The 19,772-nt window shown below is 35.9% G+C and overlaps 1 long non-coding RNA gene across 1 annotated transcript; it reads right to left on the minus strand.

Moving 5' to 3' along the window:
- Positions 1-17,690: 17,690 nt before the first annotated feature.
- LOC112024080 (uncharacterized) lies at positions 17,691-18,720 on the minus strand. The gene is made up of 2 exons (XR_002884100.2): positions 18,338-18,720; positions 17,691-17,958 (listed from the first exon to the last, which is right to left on the minus strand). It is a non-coding gene; the product is annotated as an uncharacterized LOC112024080 (long non-coding RNA).
- Between the last annotated feature and the right edge of the window lie 1,052 nt (positions 18,721-19,772).

Raw genomic sequence — 19,772 nt, forward strand, 5'->3', positions numbered from 1 at the left:
AAGATTGAAGATCTATTTACAATAGTCACATAGAAGTCAAGATTTCTCCCACAATGATATGAGTGCATATGAGGCAAGCTAAGCTCGTAGATGCACAAAGCTATTAGTACAAAGGTACAAGGCAAAACATGCTTTGAGACAACATTCAACAAAGTCGATCAAACTTTTTAGATTTTCTACTTTTTATGTGTTTTTGGATTTTTGATACAAAAGTAAGAAAAGATTGATAAAAAACAATGTAAAAACATTTGAAAGCAAATAAACAAACAACAATTCAACACTTAGAAGCAAAAAGCATACAACCAAACATAATCACAAAGCATAGGAAGAATTGATGCTTGGACATGTTATAATGCTTATGCTTGAGTACCTTTCGTCACCCACACATCACGTGCGTTTGGGGTGATATCCTTGATAGATTGGGTACGAAAGTTAGGACTGTCAAACCTTCTTGTGAAGCTTTCCAATCAACTTGTGAAGGCACTGTGTCAATTTGGGAGTGGTGACCTTAAAATCACTCGGTGGGGTTTTTGTCGTGTTGGTTTTCCCCATTCGTAAATAAATCACCGTGTCAATTTATTTTCCTGCATAATTAGTTTAAATGGTGATTTCTTTGTGCTACCACATGTTTGCATGTTAATTTAATTAATTAATTAAACTTGGCTAATTAATCAATTAATTCATCACAATGGGTCAATTCGTTTTTGGCCTATCATCTACAACCTGCACATAATATAAAGGTCCTGGAAGAAAGAAAACAACTTGAGCATAATATAAAGGTTAAATCTCAAGTTGGCTTTTCTTGTGACATAAATATTGTAAGTCTTTTCCCTTTTCTCACTCTCTTTTGGGTAAATAAAGAGTTGTTGTAAATTTGTAATTGCAATTAAAAGAAGGAAAAAAACTTATATCCAGTTCCTAGGTATTCAATCCTAGATTAGTTCTTCTTCGCGTTCATAAATTGTAGCAGCTACACTTTAAGAAAAAATCCATGTCATTCGAAGGTTTGAGATTCACCAGCATTACCCACCTTTCATTGGTTAAAATCCACCACAACCAAGCTATAATCTCAGATTGACCACAACCAAATCCCAAAACCCAAATCACAACCCACACGTCATACTCCACCTTCAATCTCAGACTCAAAGCAGTTGTGCTTCTCTACAAATCAAAACCCAAACCCATACAACCACCTTGTGCTCCTTCACTGCCAGCACTGTGCTACTGCCGATCTGAATTTTAGTGTGAGAGATGAGAGAGATAGAGAGAACAGAGAGAGGTAGACACAGAGAGCAAGAGAGGAGAGAGAGAATGCGTGAGATATTAATTAAATCAAAGAGAAGAAATAATGGATAGATTTTTTTTTTTAAATTCAACCAAAAAAAAAAATGGAATGTTTTTTTTATGTTGAAAGCTCGAAAAATGTGTTGAAAATACAAGAGCTGTTAAGACCCCCAAATTAAAAATACGGCTCGATTGATTTTACACTAACTTAATACTAAGTGCAAAATAGTGTAAATGCTAGTGGATAAACAAACAAGCTACTCTAATCCATAATCTAAGCAACACAGCAATAAAATGGAAAGTAAAAGAGTAGGGAAGAAAGGTGCAAACACAAGATAACATGCCAATGTGTTATCGAAGATGAAACCGAAGAACTCGGTGAAAAACCTCTCCACCGCCATCCAAGCTGTATTCGATCCACTAGACAATCGGTTAGGATACATGGGTTAGTAAGAGACCCTCCAAGCCTAATCTACCCCATGTACCTAAGCCCTCCAAGCTCCTACTCCAACAAGACTTCTCGAAATCGTGTCTTGTCTAGCTCTCCGGATCCCGCAACAAGCTCTATGTTGCATTTGCCATCCTTGACTTCTTCTAATGCTTCCCAGTAGCACCAAAACTTTACTTAACACTCTGAAAGGGTGTAGTAAGTGTTTGGGCTATCAACCTCTCAATGGTATGGAAATGTGTAGAGGATTGTGGGAATAACAATCTCTAGCTCTTAAGGTGTTTGGCTAGGGTTTTCTCTCAGAAGCACTTCTCAATATTTGTGGGTAATGTGGGTATAAATAGTGTAGGCACAGAAAGTGTGTATTAGACTGGACAGGCTGGCAGAATAGAATGTCTCGCGGGTGTCTCGCGGGAAGGCCTTACCTACGAGATACTTGCAAGACACAATTGTCTCCATCTGGCCTGACTCTTCGCATTCCAGCATGTGCAAGGCACATGAGTTACTTTGCGGGATGCTAAGTCACGAGCTACCTGCCAAAACTCTTCAGTCTTCAATTGCTTGAGTTTTTACACTCTCTCTCTCTTTAACACACAACCTTTATAATGAAATCTCACAATAAATAGAGGGTACAAAAGATTGAATAAAATTACAATAAAATTTGGCATGGAATATAAGCCAACAAAAACACACAGTTGTAAATAACAACTTTACGTATGTGTTTTCTGTTTTAAGAGGAGAGAGACATAAAAAGCATGCAAAAATACCTATTTACCCTTGCTTTTAATAGAGGTGAGTTACAGAAAACAAACAAAGTTAACCACAGGTGGGTTAAGTGACACTTTTCAAACCACAGGTAGGCAAGGTGATTTTCGCCCAAACCACTGGTGGGTTATGTGTAATTACCCCTATAATTTATCATTTTTTAATTGCAAGCGTGGTAGAGTTTTAAAAGGCCAAACGTTGCAACGTGCGGCTAGTTTAACTTAAAAGCTGTATACATGGTAGCATTTTAAGTGGTCTTTTTTCCTACATGGTAGCACCTCCTTAATTGTAGGAAAAAGCTTCTACTATTATATATAGTATAATTTTAGACGTGTTTAACTTAAAAAAGTGATACATTATGTTGTTTTACAAACTTAACGCTGTTTGATAGTGTTTGTGTATATTAAAAAAAAGCTTGGTTAAAATAAAATTAAAACAATGTTTCAATTTAAAAAACCCTACTGATCTCTTTTCATTTGACTTCTTAACATTTTCTCTCTCTAAAGAAATAAACCTAGAGACACTGCGATACAAAGAAAGGGAAGGAGAAAAAGAAAAAAAAACTTACAATCTAATGGAGATTGGTACGGCTGGCCATCGCCATCACTTGCCAAACTTAGACCAACGCAATCGGCACCTATCAAAATTAAATACAATCAAACGTCCTAGAGGTATTGAGGTACGACGATAGAGATTGGCTGTTAGGGCTGCTGCCAATATTTTCTGCTTTTTATTTCAGAAAGTGGGGTTTTTGTTAGGGAATTCATTTGGGCAGAATTTATGATTTATGTATTTTGGTTTGATTGGTTATGATTTAGGTTTTTTGGTTAGGATTAGTTTTGTTTAATTTATGTAAATGGATGGGTTAGATTTGGTTTAATCTCTTACCCTATTGTCTTCTTTAAGTTTGCTATCAAACTAGGGATTTGAGATATGGAGATAAAACCAAGGCTAGATTGAACCACAACCCCTAGCAGTGCCTCAAGATTGGGACCAACACCATAGAGAATTTTTTTGGTATTTAAGTATCTTCTTGATTTATACATTTTTGCTTTTGATAAAATTGTTGTCTAAGCTTTATTGAAATTAAAGCATTTTTTTGAGAACACACATTCTCCCTTCTATACTTTCTGTTGCATCATCCTCTGCTTTTCTTCTTTATTTTTCTCATCCAACCCCACCCAGGTTTAGATAACTTTCCTAAAGGCAAAAATAGTTTCCATAGTCGTGCACCATCTATTTGATAAAAAGCTTCTAAATTATTTTCACAACCACCAAAATTAATACCAAAACAAGGAATCTGATTTTTATTTTTTTATTTTTAAAGTAAATAAGATATATTCATGATGTAGAGCATTAGATCAATTAGATAAAAAAATTGAATACTAATTTTAAAGTTTGGGTACTATTGCAAATTTGCAGAAGCACGTGCCAGAAGAAGTTCATGGTATTCTTTACATCTCTATTAAGGTAAGTTTATAATTTTATCATAAAAAATAGCAAAAGAACTCATAGGGCACAAATTTTTATGTTTCTTTATGTGTTTGATATAATATGGGTGATTGAAATAGAATGTAGCATTTAAGTACCTGGGCAAAAATGTGACATTTATATCTCTACCAAATTAGTGGAAGGAAATGAAAACATGGAAAATGTTGCAATATTGGGTTCTTACTTTTTTTTTTTAATAACAATGCCATATGGTAGTGTGATGTATGAACATTCAGTGGGGAAATAAAAAGAAATTGAGGGACCCAAATTACACACACAAATTTTCACTCAGAAGGAGAAGAAGATTAAGAAATAAAATCCAAATCACTACCATTGAAAGGGGAAAACTAAAGAAATTAGTTTTACCGGTAGTGGTTTCATTGGCTGACTAGAGGCGACAGGCTAGTGAAGGCAGACTTCTGTTCTTTCTCTTCAAGCGTTGCTGGATTTATTTTCGTAGAGGAAAAAGAGCATAACAGAAAAAGGGAAAAATTTAAGAGAAGAAACAATATATAGGAAGGTAGATAGAGTGGTTACATATTGAACCGGTGTGGGTTTTTAAAAGTTAAAAGTAAATTTTTGGTGAACATGTGTGAGGATGAGAATGAAATCAAATTTAACCCAAACATCTAAATTGATATCAATCCAACCAAATCCATAAATTTTAACAATGAAAAAAAAAATTACTGTGGGGTCAAAAGAGTCTGACGGTTCTCCCTCTTACAAACTCTGTTTCTATTCCTCTATACCTTTGAATTTCAAGGATTGGTTTTATTGTTTTTTTGTTTGTAAGGTTGAAATTTATCAACCATCTTGTTGGCTTTATTCCGTGCTAATTTGCTTGTAATTTAGTACTTAGTTACCTTGCATTTAGGTGAGATTTATGTAAGGGTAGTGTGTGAAGAGAGTGTGAAGAATTACTCATCTTTGTGCAAAGAAGTAGAGACTCGTGGCTAGGACTCACGACTGACTCGTGGCTTGTAAGCCGCCAAATGCTGTGCACGTGAGAAGCATGCGGGAAGGTGAAGGGTCACGCTAGCTGTCGCACTACAGGACAAAAGTCCCATGCTGGCTAGGCCATTACCTTGAAACTTGGACAAGCCACGAGGCCAAGCCGCCAACCAGCCCTGTTTGGCAAAAACTAACTCTTATACCCATGAAATGTAGAGAGATTCCAGAGAGAATTTTGTGAGAGAAACCCTAGAGAAAAACAAGATTGCCTTATCCCCAATCTTCACTAAGAGACTCTACAAATTCCTCTACTCTCTTCCTCTTCATTGATACATCCTTGAGAGGTCATTGACCAAATCTTTTTCTCATCACAACCATGTCTGTGAGAAGGTACATTTGGTGTTAAGGGAAGTAGTTTGGAAGGGACCAATGGTTATTGGTTGATGCTATGGGTTATAGTAGAATTCGATAAGCTAGAAAAGAAAAAGGTTTGGCACAATCTCGTTGGAGCAAGAAGCTTGGAGGGCTTAGGTACCTGGGTAGATTAGGCTTGGAGGGTCTATTGCTGTTCATGTATCCCAACTACATTTTCTAGTGGATTATTGACTGCTTGGAGGGCGGCGGAGAGGTTTTACGCCGAGGGCTGTAGTTTCCTTTTTGATAACACATCAAGTGTTGTCCTTGTGTTTGCATCTCTCTTGCTTTATCTTTGCCATTTATTTTATGTTGTGGATGTGATTATATTTGGCTTAGATTGCTTATCAATTCTGTGTTTAGCTTATGTTCATGTTTCGCACATTAATTGTTTGGTAATAAGCTTGAATTGATATTTTGTAATTTGGGGTCTAAACGTTCAAGGGTGTTTTACACACATATTGGACATTCAATTGGTATTAGAATGGGTGCACTCTTTGTGGTTTGATTACCTGAGTGCAATCCTAGACCCCTTGGTTATGGATGCAGCTGTGAAAAAGGTCATAATGAATTGTGTTTAGATGTTTGTGATAATGACTCTATGAGTATGTTTGAAGGATGTTTTAAAAATGAACTCTTAGAGTTAATTAAATCCAGGAAACATGCTAGGATGTTCGTTTACATGCTGAAATACTTTGAAAATAAGAACCACATCTTACACAATAGTCTATGTGAGTCTAACTCTTTGATTGAAAAGTACAAAAGAAGAAATAGAACATTGTGTGAAAGGGTTGATAATCTGAAAAAGAAAATTCAATCTGGCAGAAGCATGGAAAATAAAGATGAAGTTATGTTTGATAGTCAAGAATACTTGTCTCATGCTTGTCTGTTTGTGCACACCTCATTGAAGGTTTTTAACTTATGCTTATGGTATCTTGATAGTGGATGTTCTCGTTATATGACAGGAGATAAATCACTCTTTAAGACTCTTAAAGAACAAGCCTGTGATTATGTGACTTTTGGTGATGGGAGCCATGCTCAAGTTCTCGGCAAAGGGATGGTTGAAATACCGGGATTACCTCTATTGAAAGATGTGCTATACATCAAAGGATTGAAGGCAAATCTCTTAAGCATCACTCAAACCTGTGATAAAGACTTTCTTGTCCAATTCTCAAAGAAGGGGTGCATAATCATTGATGAAAAAGGGATTCAAGTCTTGGAGGGAAATAGAACTACTGATAATTGTTACGTAGTAGTTCCTACGACACCTATTTCATGTAGAAGTGCTCGTGTTGATATGCTGAAACTTTGGCATCATTGGTTTGGACATGCAAATTTCAAACAAGTATCTAAAGTCTCTAAACTTGAGGCAGTTGAGGGACTTCCAAAGTTTGGAAAGGTGGAGAAGACTATATGTGGAGCATGCCAAATGGGAAAAAAAACAAAGGCAAGCCATCACAAGGTGAATGTGATTGCTACCTCATGGTGTTTAGAGCTTCTTCACGTTGATCTAATGGGGCCTACAAGAACTGAAAGCCTAGGAGGAAAAAGATACATTATGGTGGTATTTGATGATTTCTCAAGGTACTCTTGGATGGAATTCCTTAGAAAGAAGTCTGAAGCATGTGATAAAATGCAAAGACTATGCAAGAGACTGCAGAATGAAAAAGGAGTTCCCATAGTTAAAATCAGAAGTGATCATGGGAAGGAATTTGAGAATGCTAAATTTGAAGCTTTTTGTGAAGAGCATGGTATCAAGAAGGAATTCTCAGCTCCAAAGACTCCACAACAGAATAGGGTGGTTGAAAGAAAGAACCGGGTGATCCAAGAGATGGCAAGAGTCGTGCTACTCAACAAAAACATACCACAAAGATTCTGGGTTGAAGCTGTGAACATATCATGTCACATTTGTAACAGAATCTATTTCCGAGTAGGGACAAAGAAGACGTCATATGAAATATGGAAAGAAAAGAAACCTAAGGTGAAGTATTTCAGAATATTTGGGAGCATGTGTTACATTCTAAATGACAAGAAAAATCCGCGAAAATTTGATGCTAAGAGTGATGAAGGAATATTCCTAGGTTACTCCACAAATAGCCGAGCCTATAAAGTGTACAACAAGCGAACTAAGACGGTGATGGAATCAACCAATGTGGTCATAGACGACACCATATCAGAAAAGGAAATTGAGGATGATGGAAAGGGGCTCAAACTCAAAAAGAATGAGGATGATGATGATATGTCCCTAAGTGATGATGCTGAGAAAGAAACACCCAGAAAGGAGTTTACACCATCTATATCGAGAAGAGAGACGAGATCAACACAAGAAGTCTCAAGTCCACTCACACCTCCAGAAGTTCAACCCCCAATTTCGCGTGATGAAGAACTCTCAACTACCAAGAAACCTTCATCAAGAGTGACTTTCAATCACCCATCAAGTAATATTATTGTTGATGTAAATAAGGGACTTCGTTTGAGAAAAGGACCAAGGTATAGTGCTAATCATGTGACATACAAATGTTATCCTACTCAATTTGAACCCGAAAAGGTAGAAGAAGCTCTGAAAGATGAAAATTGGGTAGAGTCTATACACCAAGAGCTACATCAATTTGTTAGAAATGATGTGTGAGAATTGGTTCCAAGGCCTAAAAATACACATGTGATCGGCACCCACTGGATATTTTAGAACAAAACAGATGAAGATGGTGAAGTTGTCCGAAATAAGTCTAGATTGGTGGCTCAGGGGTATACTCAAGTGGAAGGCATAGACTTCGATGAATCGTTTGCTCCGGTAGCAAGACTAGAGTCCATTCGAATTCTCTTGTCCATAGCATGCATCATGGATTTCAAGTTGTATCAAATGGATGTGAAGAGTGCCTTCTTAAATGGTTTTCTAAATGAAGAAGTCTTTGTTGAGCAACCAAAGGGGTTTGAAAATCCTCACTTTCCGGGTCATGTGCTAAGATTGAAGAAAGCTTTGTATGGATTGAAGCAAGCACCAAGAGCATGGTATGATCGTCTCACCACTTACCTATTGGATCGTGGGTTCAAAAGAGGTCAAGCAGATCGAACATTCTTTGTTAAACGGGATGAGAAATCCCTCCTTGTCACTCAAGTGTACGTGGATGATATTGTTTTTGGAGCCACAATTGATCAACTAGCTCATGAATTTTCAAAAGAAATGAAAAGGGAATTTGAAATGAGTATGGTGGGAAAGTTGAACTACTTCCTAGGGCTTCAAGTGAAACAACGAAAAGATGGAATATTCATTTCTCAAAAGATTTGGTATGGATTCTAAAAAACATACTTCTACTTCCGTGAGCTCCTCTGTAAAACTAAGCATAGATGCAGCCGGTGTTGACGTCAATTCAACACTTTATTGAAGTATGATTGGCAGTCTCCTCTATCTCACAGCAAGTAGACCAAATATTGCATTCAGTGTCTGGGTATGTGCACGGTTCTAAGCTGCTCCTAAAGAATCCCACTTAATAGCAGTAAAGCAAATCATTCGCTATGTCAATAGCATGTCTGACTATGGGATTTGGTATATAAAAGATTTGAGTGAGTGTTTGGCAGGATATTCATATGTCGACTGGGCTGGATGTATTGATGATAGGAAAAGTACATCTGGTGGGTGCTTCTATCTTGGAAATAAGTTGGTTTCATGGATGAGCAAAAAGCAAAATTCAGTATCCCTTTCAACGGCCAAAGTTGAATACATTGTAGCAGGAAGTTGTTGTGCATAATTGTTATGGATGAGAAAGCTACTGCATGACTATGGAATTTCTCAAGACACTATGTGTGTGTTCTGTGACAACACTAGTGCCATAAACTTGTCAAAGAATCTAGTTCAACACTCCAAATCAAAGCATATCGAGATCCGTTATCACTTCATTCGGGACTTGGTAGAGGACAAGATAGTTTGTCTAAGGTTCATAAATACTGACAATCAAAAGGCAGACATATTCACCAAACCTCTTGATGACCCAAGGTTCGAATCCTTGCGTAAGACCATTGGTGTTGGTATCATTCCTTCAACTCTATCTTCCATAAATTTTCTTCGTGTTTTTGTTTGCATTGTGTTTCTTACTTCTGTCATCCATTTTTTTGTCAGTTTTTCTTTGTTGTTCTGTTTTTGATCAATCTTTTCTTCTTTTATGTAAAAAAATCCAAAAACACATAAAAAGTAGAAAATCTAAAAAGTTTGATCAAATTTGCTGAGTGTTGTCTCAAAGCATGTTTTTCCTTGTACCTTTGTACTAATAGCTTTGTGCATTTAACGAGCTTAGCTTCCTATGCACTCATATCTTTGTGGGAAAAATCTTGAAATCTTTGTGATTGTTGTAAATAGATCTTCAACCTTGTCATGAATGATCAATGAATGGTTTTGTTGATCTTGAGACATGCATAGACATGTGCCTATATATCTTCCCACCTTTATTTTATTGCTTTTTTTTTTCAAAGAGCTCACCATATGTAAATCTCCAAATGAAAAGAGATATTGAGCTGCAAAAGCCTGTCGCACATACTGGTATTTGACTAGGAAAAAGGGAAAGCGGCCAAAAGAAAATGTTTTGATGCCCAAAAAGCCAAAGGCTAACTCATTAAGTTGTAATATTCAAAATTTCAGGCATTGATCTCACAATGAGATATGTTTATTAAAAAAGATCAAATAATATGTAGAAATTGGAGCCAAATGAAAAGTCAAGTTTATGTGGGAGGTTATATGCATACTTCTATAATTGAGATGGGTCACATTATCTAGTGCTAGTTGTGTATGTCTTGATTGAATTGATCATTGAAGCTTCACATTAGACTAAGGACTATCTTATGTTTGATATCCACATACAACACACAAGTCTATGTTCAATAAATGCCATATTCATTTATGTGATTGTATTTGTTTAAATGTGTTTTCACAAGCTCAATCTTTGTTGATCAAACACAAAAAGATTTTTGAGTGTTTTAGTTTGTTTTTTGGAAAGTTTTTTGTTTTTACAAAAATGTCAAAAATTTAAAAAATAGTGTTGCTCTGTTTTGGCGACTCAGTCGTGGGTATAACCAGTCGCATGCTCTAGTTGCGAGCTCACTTCAAGACTTTTCGCGGCTCATTGGCGAGTCAAGGTCTCAGTCACGAAAAATACTTAGAAAAGTTTTTAAAATTTAAGTTTTTATGATTTTCGTGGCTCAGTGTGGTGACTTGTTCGCGGGTGGAAGGTCCAATCGCGAGGGGTACATAGAGATTTTCGCGGCTCATATCGTGACTATATTGCGGGTAGACCTTCCAGTTGTGAAAAACACTTAGAAGGTTTTTTGAAAGTCTTGTTTTCACAGTGTTTCGTGGCTTACCCTGGCGACTTTTTGGCGACTTAATCCAGTCGTGAAAAATGCGTGTTTTGTGTTTTAAGGTCAGTTTTAAAATCCTTTTAGTTTTTCCCTCGTACTTTTGTGACTGTTCATTGTCTTCCCCATTTCACTCTCACAAACACTCCGAGTATTTCTTTGAAAATCCTTCATTTCTGCATCATTTCTTCTTAAATCTACAACAAACAGGTATGGGTTTTTCTCTTTTTCACTTCATAATTTCTGATTTGAGCATTTTGTTGTTTTTCAGGTTGCTATTGTGGTTTGTGATGGTTTCTATACTGTTATTTCTCTATCTTGTATACCTTTTTGTGGTTTTGGTTGTTTATTCAAACTCATTGTCATGGTTTAAACCTAAATCTCAAGTGTTTAGGGTTTTCTTTATCATCCATGGTGTGAATCTGACACTTTGCTAATAATGTTTGGTGTCTTGTTTGGTTTCTCCTGTGTGTGATAAATCATGTTGTAGTGCCAAAATGTCTCCATTTAAGAGATCAGCTGTGAAAGGGGGAAACAACAGAGGGAAAGAACATGTCATTGATGTTGATGAACTCTCACCTAGAGCAAAAAGACTTGCTCATCAATTGGAGTGTTCGATCCCAACAAATTCAAATCCTATGTTGCCTTTCAGAATCATGAAACTTTTTTCAAAAGTGCTACACCGCTACTCGAAAGGGTTGTTGATCAACCTTCCATTTTTGACATTGACATTCCTCAATGGTTTGCGCACAAAGATTGGAATTATCTTCTCTCCGACCTTGATGATGCATATGAGAATCTGGTAAAAGAATTTTATGCCAATGCAAAGGTTGAAGGAGACGAACTTAAGTGCTGGGTTAGAGGCAAAAGTTTCTCGGTCTCTCCCACATACCTGGCAGAGATTCCTCACATCAACCGACCAATACTTGGAAACTCACCGGTCTATGATGATCTATATCCAAATGAGGACTTACTTCGAGAAGTTCTTGGAAAAGACTTGGAATTTTCCTCAAATGGGAACTCAGTTAGTGATTCATCCCTTCCTCCGAAATTAAGGGTGCTTACGATCATCATGTTTCACAAGCTATACCCCCTATCCAGCACAGGGTATATGAACCTCGAGCGTGCACTGTTCCTTCATGATCTGATCTCTAATATAGAGATTGTCATTTGTGTTCATATCTTTCATGTCCTTCGCAAAACTATTCTACAAACTGAGTCAAGGATATGCATTCCTTTTTGTTATCTCATTTCAAGGATTTTGAAGCTTAAAGGACTTCATCCTTCAGAAAATGAATTTCCTTACACAAAACAAAGTCCAATCAACATGCACACATTCAACGCTAGCATTGGTCATAGTAAGAAGGGAATCAAGACAGAATTTTCAGTGTCCCATAATGGTTTGTGCTCTAGCTCATTCCCCATCGACGAGAAGCTAGACTCTATTGTAGCATCTGTTTATGAGCTGAGTACGAAGATGTCCGGACTTACATCCATCTTGCACCATCTCAACAATCGTTGGGATATGAAGTTCACCTCTATCCAAGCCCAATTGGATCAAATTCAAAGAAAGCTAGAAGATGGTGAGGACTAGCTATTCCATGACAAAAAGGGGGAGATGATGTTGGCAGGGGGAGTTTAACGAAAGGGGAAGATTTCTGCAAACAGCCCTTTGTTTATCGCTTTTGTCTATCTTTAACATATTTCTGTATCCATGATGTTTTTATTCAGTACTCTTTACTTTATGTGTTTATGTTTGTATCTGGTACCTTTGTAGGTTTTTAAGGTTTCTGTTTATGTTTTGTACCCGTATTGCTTTCGTAAGCTTTTAAGGTTTGTTTCTTTGCACTTTGTAGGCTTTATGGTTTGTACCTTGCTTTATACAGCCTGTGTGCTTTGCTATATCAGTACTTATAACTAAATGTTATGCATTTCCTTTTAAGTATTGTCACTTTTGTGCCCTTGTAGGATTTTATTCCTAGATGCATATACTTCATGTACTGTCCATTGGTTGAGTGTTGGTTATTCAAGTAATTTACCTTGTGTATGTCAGCTTGAATGTCCGGATGTTCATTCCAAGTGTGAATGAGCATTGTGATCACTTGGTTATAGTGATTGCTTGTTTTTGGTCTTACCATGGTCTATTGCTTTTTTCCATTGTGCTTGATCGCATTGTGCTTGCTCCATATGCATTATAAGTTTTCTGCATACAATGATCTTATTGTGTTATTGTGTTTCAGAAGATGTTTTGGTTTATGGTTCAAGAGCTTCACAGATTCTAGAGTTAGGTGTGAGTGAGTTTTCTAACTATTCCCAATTCACGCGTTAAGTCTAGAGTTTGTTTTAGGGTTTTGTCACGGAATAGCCAAAAGGGGAGATTGTAAAGTTGAAATTTATCAACCATCTTATTGGCTTTATTTCGTGCCAATTTGCTCGTAATTTAGCACTTAGTAACCTTGTATTTAGGTGGGATTCATGTAAAGGTAATATGTGAAGAGAGTGTGAAGAATTGGTCATCTTTGTGCAAAGAAGCAGAGACTCACGGCTAGGACTCGTGACTAACTCGCGGCTTGCAAGCCACCAAATATTGTGCACGTGAGACACATGTGGGAAGGTGAAGGGTCACGCCAGCTATCGCACTATAGGACAAAAGTTCCAAGCTGGCCAGGCCATTACCTCGCGACTTGAACTCGTGACTTGGATAAGCCGTGAGGCCAAGCCGCCAATCAGCCCTATTTGGCAAAAATTGACTCTCTGTATTCCAAGCACACACCACTATATATAGACCCTTATACCCACAAAATGTAGAGAGCTTCCAGAGAGAATTTTGTGAGAGAAACCCTAGAGAAAAAACAAGATTGCCTCATCCCCAATCTTCACTAAGAGACTCTACAAATTCCTCTACTCTCTTCCTCTCCATTGATACATCCTTGAGAGGTCATTGATCAAATCCTTTTCTCATCACACCCACGTCTGTGAAAAGGTACATTTGGTGGTAAGGAAAGCAGTTTGGAAGGGATTAATGGTTATTGGTTGATGCTATGGGATATAGCGGAATCTGGTAAGCTAGAAAAGAAAAAGGTTTGGCGCAACCTCGTTGGAGCAAGAAGCTTGGAGGGCTTAGGTACCTGGGTAGATTAGGCTTGAAGGGTCTATTGCTGTTCATGTATCCCAACTACATTTTCTAGTAAATTATTGACCGCTTGGAGGGCAGCGGAGAGGTTTTACACCGAGAGCTTCGGTTTCCTCTTCAATAACACATCGAGTGTTGTCCTTGTGTTTGCATCTCTCTTCCTTTATCTTTGCCATTTATTTTATGTTATGGATGTGATTATATTTGGCTTAGATTGCTTATCAATTCTGTGTTTGGCTTATGTTCATGTTCCGCACATTAATTATTTGATAATAAGCTTGAATTGCTATTTTGTAATTTGGGGTCTAAACGTTCAAGGGTGTTTTACACACATATTGAACATTCATTGTTTTTAATAATGAAAAACATTAAACGGTGTCTTAAATTTGTGAAACAGTATAATTTATCTAATAATCCTTCTTCTTCTCTAATGGCCCAGATAACTAAAAAAGAAAAAAGAAAAAAAAAAAAAAAAAAAAAAATGTCCAAATAGTGTATAAACCACTATGAACGTTTAGATCCCCAAAATACAAAATACCAATTCAAGCTTTATATCAAACAATGTAAGTGCGAAAAATGATTATAAGCTTATATCAGGATTGATAAACAATCTAAACCAAATAAAATCACATCTATAGTAGAAATTAAATGGCAAAGATTAAGAGAAGAGAGATGCAAACACAAGGACAACACAATGATGTGTTATTGAAGAGGAAACCAAAGCCCTCGGCGTAAAACCTCTCTGCTGCCCTCCAAGCGGTCAATAATCCACTAGAAAATGAAGTTGGGATACATGAACAGTAATAGACCCTCCAAGCCTAATCTACCCAGGTTCCTAAGCCCTCCAAGCTTCTTGCTTCAATGAGGTTACGCCGAACCTAAGCCCTCCAAGCCCTCCATAGCATCAACCAATAACCATTGGTCCCTTCTTAACTACTTCCCAAAACACCGAATAGCCTTCTTACAGATGTGGGTATGGTGAGAAAAGGATTTGGGTAAGAACCTCTCAAGGATGTAACAATGGAGAGGATGCGAGTAAAGGAATTTGAAGAGTCTCTATGTGATGATTGTGGATGAATCAATCTTGTTTTTCTCTAGGGTTTCTCTCTCAAAATTCTTTCTAGAAGCTCTCTACATTTCGTGGGTATAAGGGGTATTTATACTAGGGTGAGAGTGGAATGCGAAGAGTCAGATTTTTCAAAACAGGGCTGGCTAGCGGCTTGGCCTCGCGACTTGACTGAGTCACGAGTTCAAGCCACGAGATAACAGAATGGCTAGACTGGACTTTTTGTCCTGTAGTATTCTAGCTGGTGTGACTGTTAATCTTCTCGCACACTTCACTCATGTGCTGCAGTTGGTGGCTTGCCAGTCGCGAGTCACCCGCGAGTCCTTGCCGCGAGCCTCTGCATCCTTGCACAATCTTGAGCATTTCTTCACACTCTCTCACTCACTTCCCTTACATGATTTTCACCTAAATACAGGTTACTAATTGCTAAATTACAAGCAAATTTGGCACGGAATAAAGTTAATACAATGGTTGATTAAATTCAACCTTACAAAAAAAGAATTAAAAAATCAAAACAAAACAAAATTTGAAAATAAATTCTTGAAAGCAAAGGAGCAAAACCTAGAAATTGAAAATTCCTAATAACAATTCAATTAGAATTTGAAACAAACCCCAGAAATAGAAAATTCCTAATAACAATTCAGTTTGAATTTGATCTTCTAGGCTGTTTCCCTGATTTCAACGAAATCTCTAAATTGACAGCATACATAATTGAAGACAATAGGGTAAGATATTAGTTGAAAATTATTTCATACCCAAATCTAGAAAAATGGAGAAAAACATACCGGAACCGGTTCCAACGATCTGATGGTGGCAGATATATAGCCTAATGGTGTTGATGCCTATAGATTTTTCTTTCTGCTTGCAGCGGTGCTCTAAGTCTGGCGAAGGAACGAAGAACTCTCTTTGTATGATGCGTTTTTTTTTTTTTGGGAGAATTGCAAGCCTTTTAAATGTATTTTAACTAGTTATTTTTCCTTTTATACTTAGATGCTATCAAATGGTGTGTTAACCTAACAAAACAATATAATTTATAATTTTTTAATTGCAAGCGTGGCAGGGTTTTAAAAGGCCAAGCGTTGCAACGTGTGGCTAGTTTAACTTAAAAGTTGTATACGTGGTAGCATTTTAAGGGGTCTTTTTTCCTACATGGCAACACCTCCTTAATTGCAGGAAAAAGCTTCTGCTATTATATATAGTATATAATTTGTAATCTATATCGTTGATAGTAAATTTTTGGTTGATGTTGCTCGAGGACGTAGGCATTAAGTTGGCCGAACTATTTTAAATATTGTTGTTCGTGTCGAAATTTTATTTTCTTGTTAATGTAAATGTATTTTTGCTAGCTTTAAATCACAACAATTAATATTAGAGCTTCAACTATTGCACATGTGATTTTTTTTTTTTTTCTTTTCTTTTTTACAATTTATTGAGGTAATAGATTATGATTAATGCAAATATCACCTTCACTGAAAGTACTACTACTAACATCATTTTTAATATATATCAACAAAAATAAAACTGCAATTCAAATAGTTATGAAATTTGTCATATGTTTTTTTTCAATTTTTTAATTTTTGATTTAATTACACATGTAGTTCTCAATCTTTTACTCATGTTTTAAAATGGTTTCTGTGGTTTAAAATGTTTTATTAAAATCCTTATACTTTTTAAAGTATGTGCCAAAAGAGTCCTTGCTTTAAATTCTTGCTTTGATTTTAAGTTGAGATTATTTTGTGAAATTTCAAAAAAATTGATAGTAACAAGAGAGACAAGAGATTAGTTATTCAAATATTTTGTCTACTTCTTTTATTTTTGTTTGGAGATGGAGAAATTCAAAATATACTATATGCAAACAATAGTTATTGAACGAGACCAGAAATGGAATTGCAAACCAATTTGTCGACAGCGTATCCTGTGGAATTTGTCTAGGAGGGAGCTATTGGAAGAAAAAAAAGTTAGAGCTGAGAGTTTTGAAGTCTAAACTTAACAGAAGGGAACGTTGGCAGGGCAGCTTGACGAGACGAGACACACTTTTAACGTTTTCCTTGGCAACGAGCTTTTGTTCGAAATATCCTTATAGACTAGAGTTTCCCTGATCGCTATCATAGCAAAAGTCATTGCTTAATAAGTGTTTTTATTTTTATTATTTTTTGGAGATACACAAAAATGAAGCCAGTTATTAGTTAAATGGACAAAATTGCCTTCCCTTTTTGGGCAAATTATATAGCTTTATGCTCCATTTTTCAAACTAATTAGAAAAATGTCTCTTTTTTAAAATTTAATTTGTGATAAATTGAGTTAGGCCCTGCATTGGCGTTTTAAGAAGCTTATAGTGACGTTTTAAAAACCTATGGTGGCGTTTTTTTAACTTGAACTCAATGAAATCGAGTTATAGGTAAAATAATTGTCTGTAACTTGATTTTATTGAAGTCGAGTTAAAAAATGCCACTATAAGTCCTGAAAACGTCACTATAGGCTCCTTAAAACGCCACTATAGGGCTCAAAAGTGTTTTTTTTTTTTTTTTACTTGATTTATCATAAATTGAGTTTTAAAAAATGGGCATTTATCTAATTAGTTTGGGAAATGGGGTATAAGGCTATAAAATTTGCCCAAAAAAGGCAAAGGGCAATTTTGTCCTTAGCTAAATGATTTAGAAGTTTGCCCAAGAAAATGTTGCCCACTTAATTGTGATATATATATTGGACATCAAATTCATTAAATAAAGCAGGTTCGACTATAAAATAAGACATCAAAATGTAAGACGTATGTAATTTAATTACTTAATATTCAGTTGATCAAACTATATATCATGCTATTTAAAAAAAGCAGCATTGTTGACAAACAAAAGTACATATGCCAAGAAGATCGTTGTTATTACATTAGGCCAATCCTAACTAGCTGACTTACATAGATATCAACTTTCTATGGTTACACAAATTAACCAAACCACAAGAGCATTACACAAATTTAACTTTGATCTTCTTGTAGTTGCTTTTGTCAGACATCATAGCATTGAGCACTTTTGATTAGTGCTTAGATGCTGATTTGCCTCCTTTTCCCTATACAAAAAAATCATATTATTTTCAATTAGAACAAACACATCAAAGCAATGAGCATGAATTTCGATACAAACCTACTATGTCTTAATAAAATTTCACAGAATTCTGTTGACGATCGCATAGCAGATGCACATTTAAAAACATGGGGACATGGTAGTTATGTAGCATGGAATTCAAAATAGAGAAACTCGTTGCACGTTAGTATGTCTGGACTATGGACACACTAAAAACCCGAGTAGAAAACATGATTTTAACTTGAAATTGTCTTTAATGCAAATTTTTAATTGTTTTTAGACCTGTGTGTACGGACACACGTGTGTAACAAACACTCCCCTTTGAAACATATGTACTAAGATGTGTCATGCTATGTATTGCGTACCTTCTTCTTAGGTTCCTGAGGCTTTTGTGCGGCCTTCTTTGCACCCGACTTGGATGCTGGAGCTTTGGCTGCATTATCAGTAGACTTGGCAGGCTCCTTCTTGACCTGCCCAAACAGTTGTGTGCCAGCAGATTTTTCAGCCTTCACTGAAGCCATTTTTCCGGAGACTCTAACACAAATGGAATATAATTGAAGTGAAAGCTTGTAAAACTTGGTGGACTCTTGAGTACTATCTCCTCCCAAACATACTCTTTTTATAGCAGATTTCTACCACTGTGGTAGAGGAATTCGAATCACAATTTGCAATAAAAGATGACAAGGGGATGGTGGCATTTCAAGAGAATGGAATAACTGATGTCGTAGAGCACTCGAAGGCTTTAGCATCATATGCTCTGCTTTGTAACTTCTTTTTCTGAGTATATTATTTTTTGATAAACTTAGCATATCCTCTCATAGGTTTATAGTTTTTTTTTTTTTTTAAGGAGTATATATATATATATATAAAAGACGATGTGAGGTATCATGTATTATGGCTAGGTAAGCAATCAACGAATAATTATTTTCTTATCAGAAAAAAAAGGAATAGTTATTTTTCTTTCGCATTATTATTTTCTTTTTTCTTTTGAAGGTGTGTCCCAGAATAAAGGGCTAATATTTGGTGCCACAAAAAAGTACATGCTTCCAATGGCATTGTGATTATTACCGCAATAAAGCCTGGTGTCTATGTTGATTCGAAGCTTAATTTTTCCATTTAATTCTCACCCAGTTTAATCTTTAGATGGTTGATTATGTTAAATTACAAATTGTCCCAAGAGATTAAGTTATTGAGATATGGTAAATTTAATAATTTAACTACATGCTTTTAACACTTCTTCTCATGCATGGGGTGATACTATTTTTTTAATAAGTGAGACCTAACATGTAAGATTTTAAATTAGAGGTAAAGTGGAGGATATAAAAATCAAAGTCAAGACCTCTTACTTTGATATTATGTTAAATTATTGAATATCCCAAGATCTGCATATGGTGATGACTTATATGTTTGATTAGGTCTATTTCAATTGTTTTGTTCCTCTACCTTGACATTAAGTAAAAAACCATCAACTTCATCTGTCAGTCTCATGTTAATAACTTTAGCCTCACTATTAGTTGTTGTCTTCTTTGATGTCTTAGGCATTTTCAAAGATGCATGTTAAATAGATTATTCTTTACAATATTATTACTAGGACATTATGCATCTACTACAAATAAACCAATACAACAAAATAAGGCATAGCATAATATTATTACATAAAAACTAATAATTGAATATTTTTCTTTTAAAAAAACTAATTATTGAATAAAACATTAATATTATGATAACTAGTTGCAGATCCATGTGATGCGTGGGAATAAATAATTACTTTGCAATTGTGGTATGATGTATAATTTGTTT

Source organism: Quercus suber, unplaced genomic scaffold (assembly GCF_002906115.3).
Source record: "Quercus suber isolate HL8 unplaced genomic scaffold, Cork oak 2.0 scaffold_150, whole genome shotgun sequence".
NCBI lineage: Eukaryota > Viridiplantae > Streptophyta > Magnoliopsida > Fagales > Fagaceae > Quercus > Quercus suber.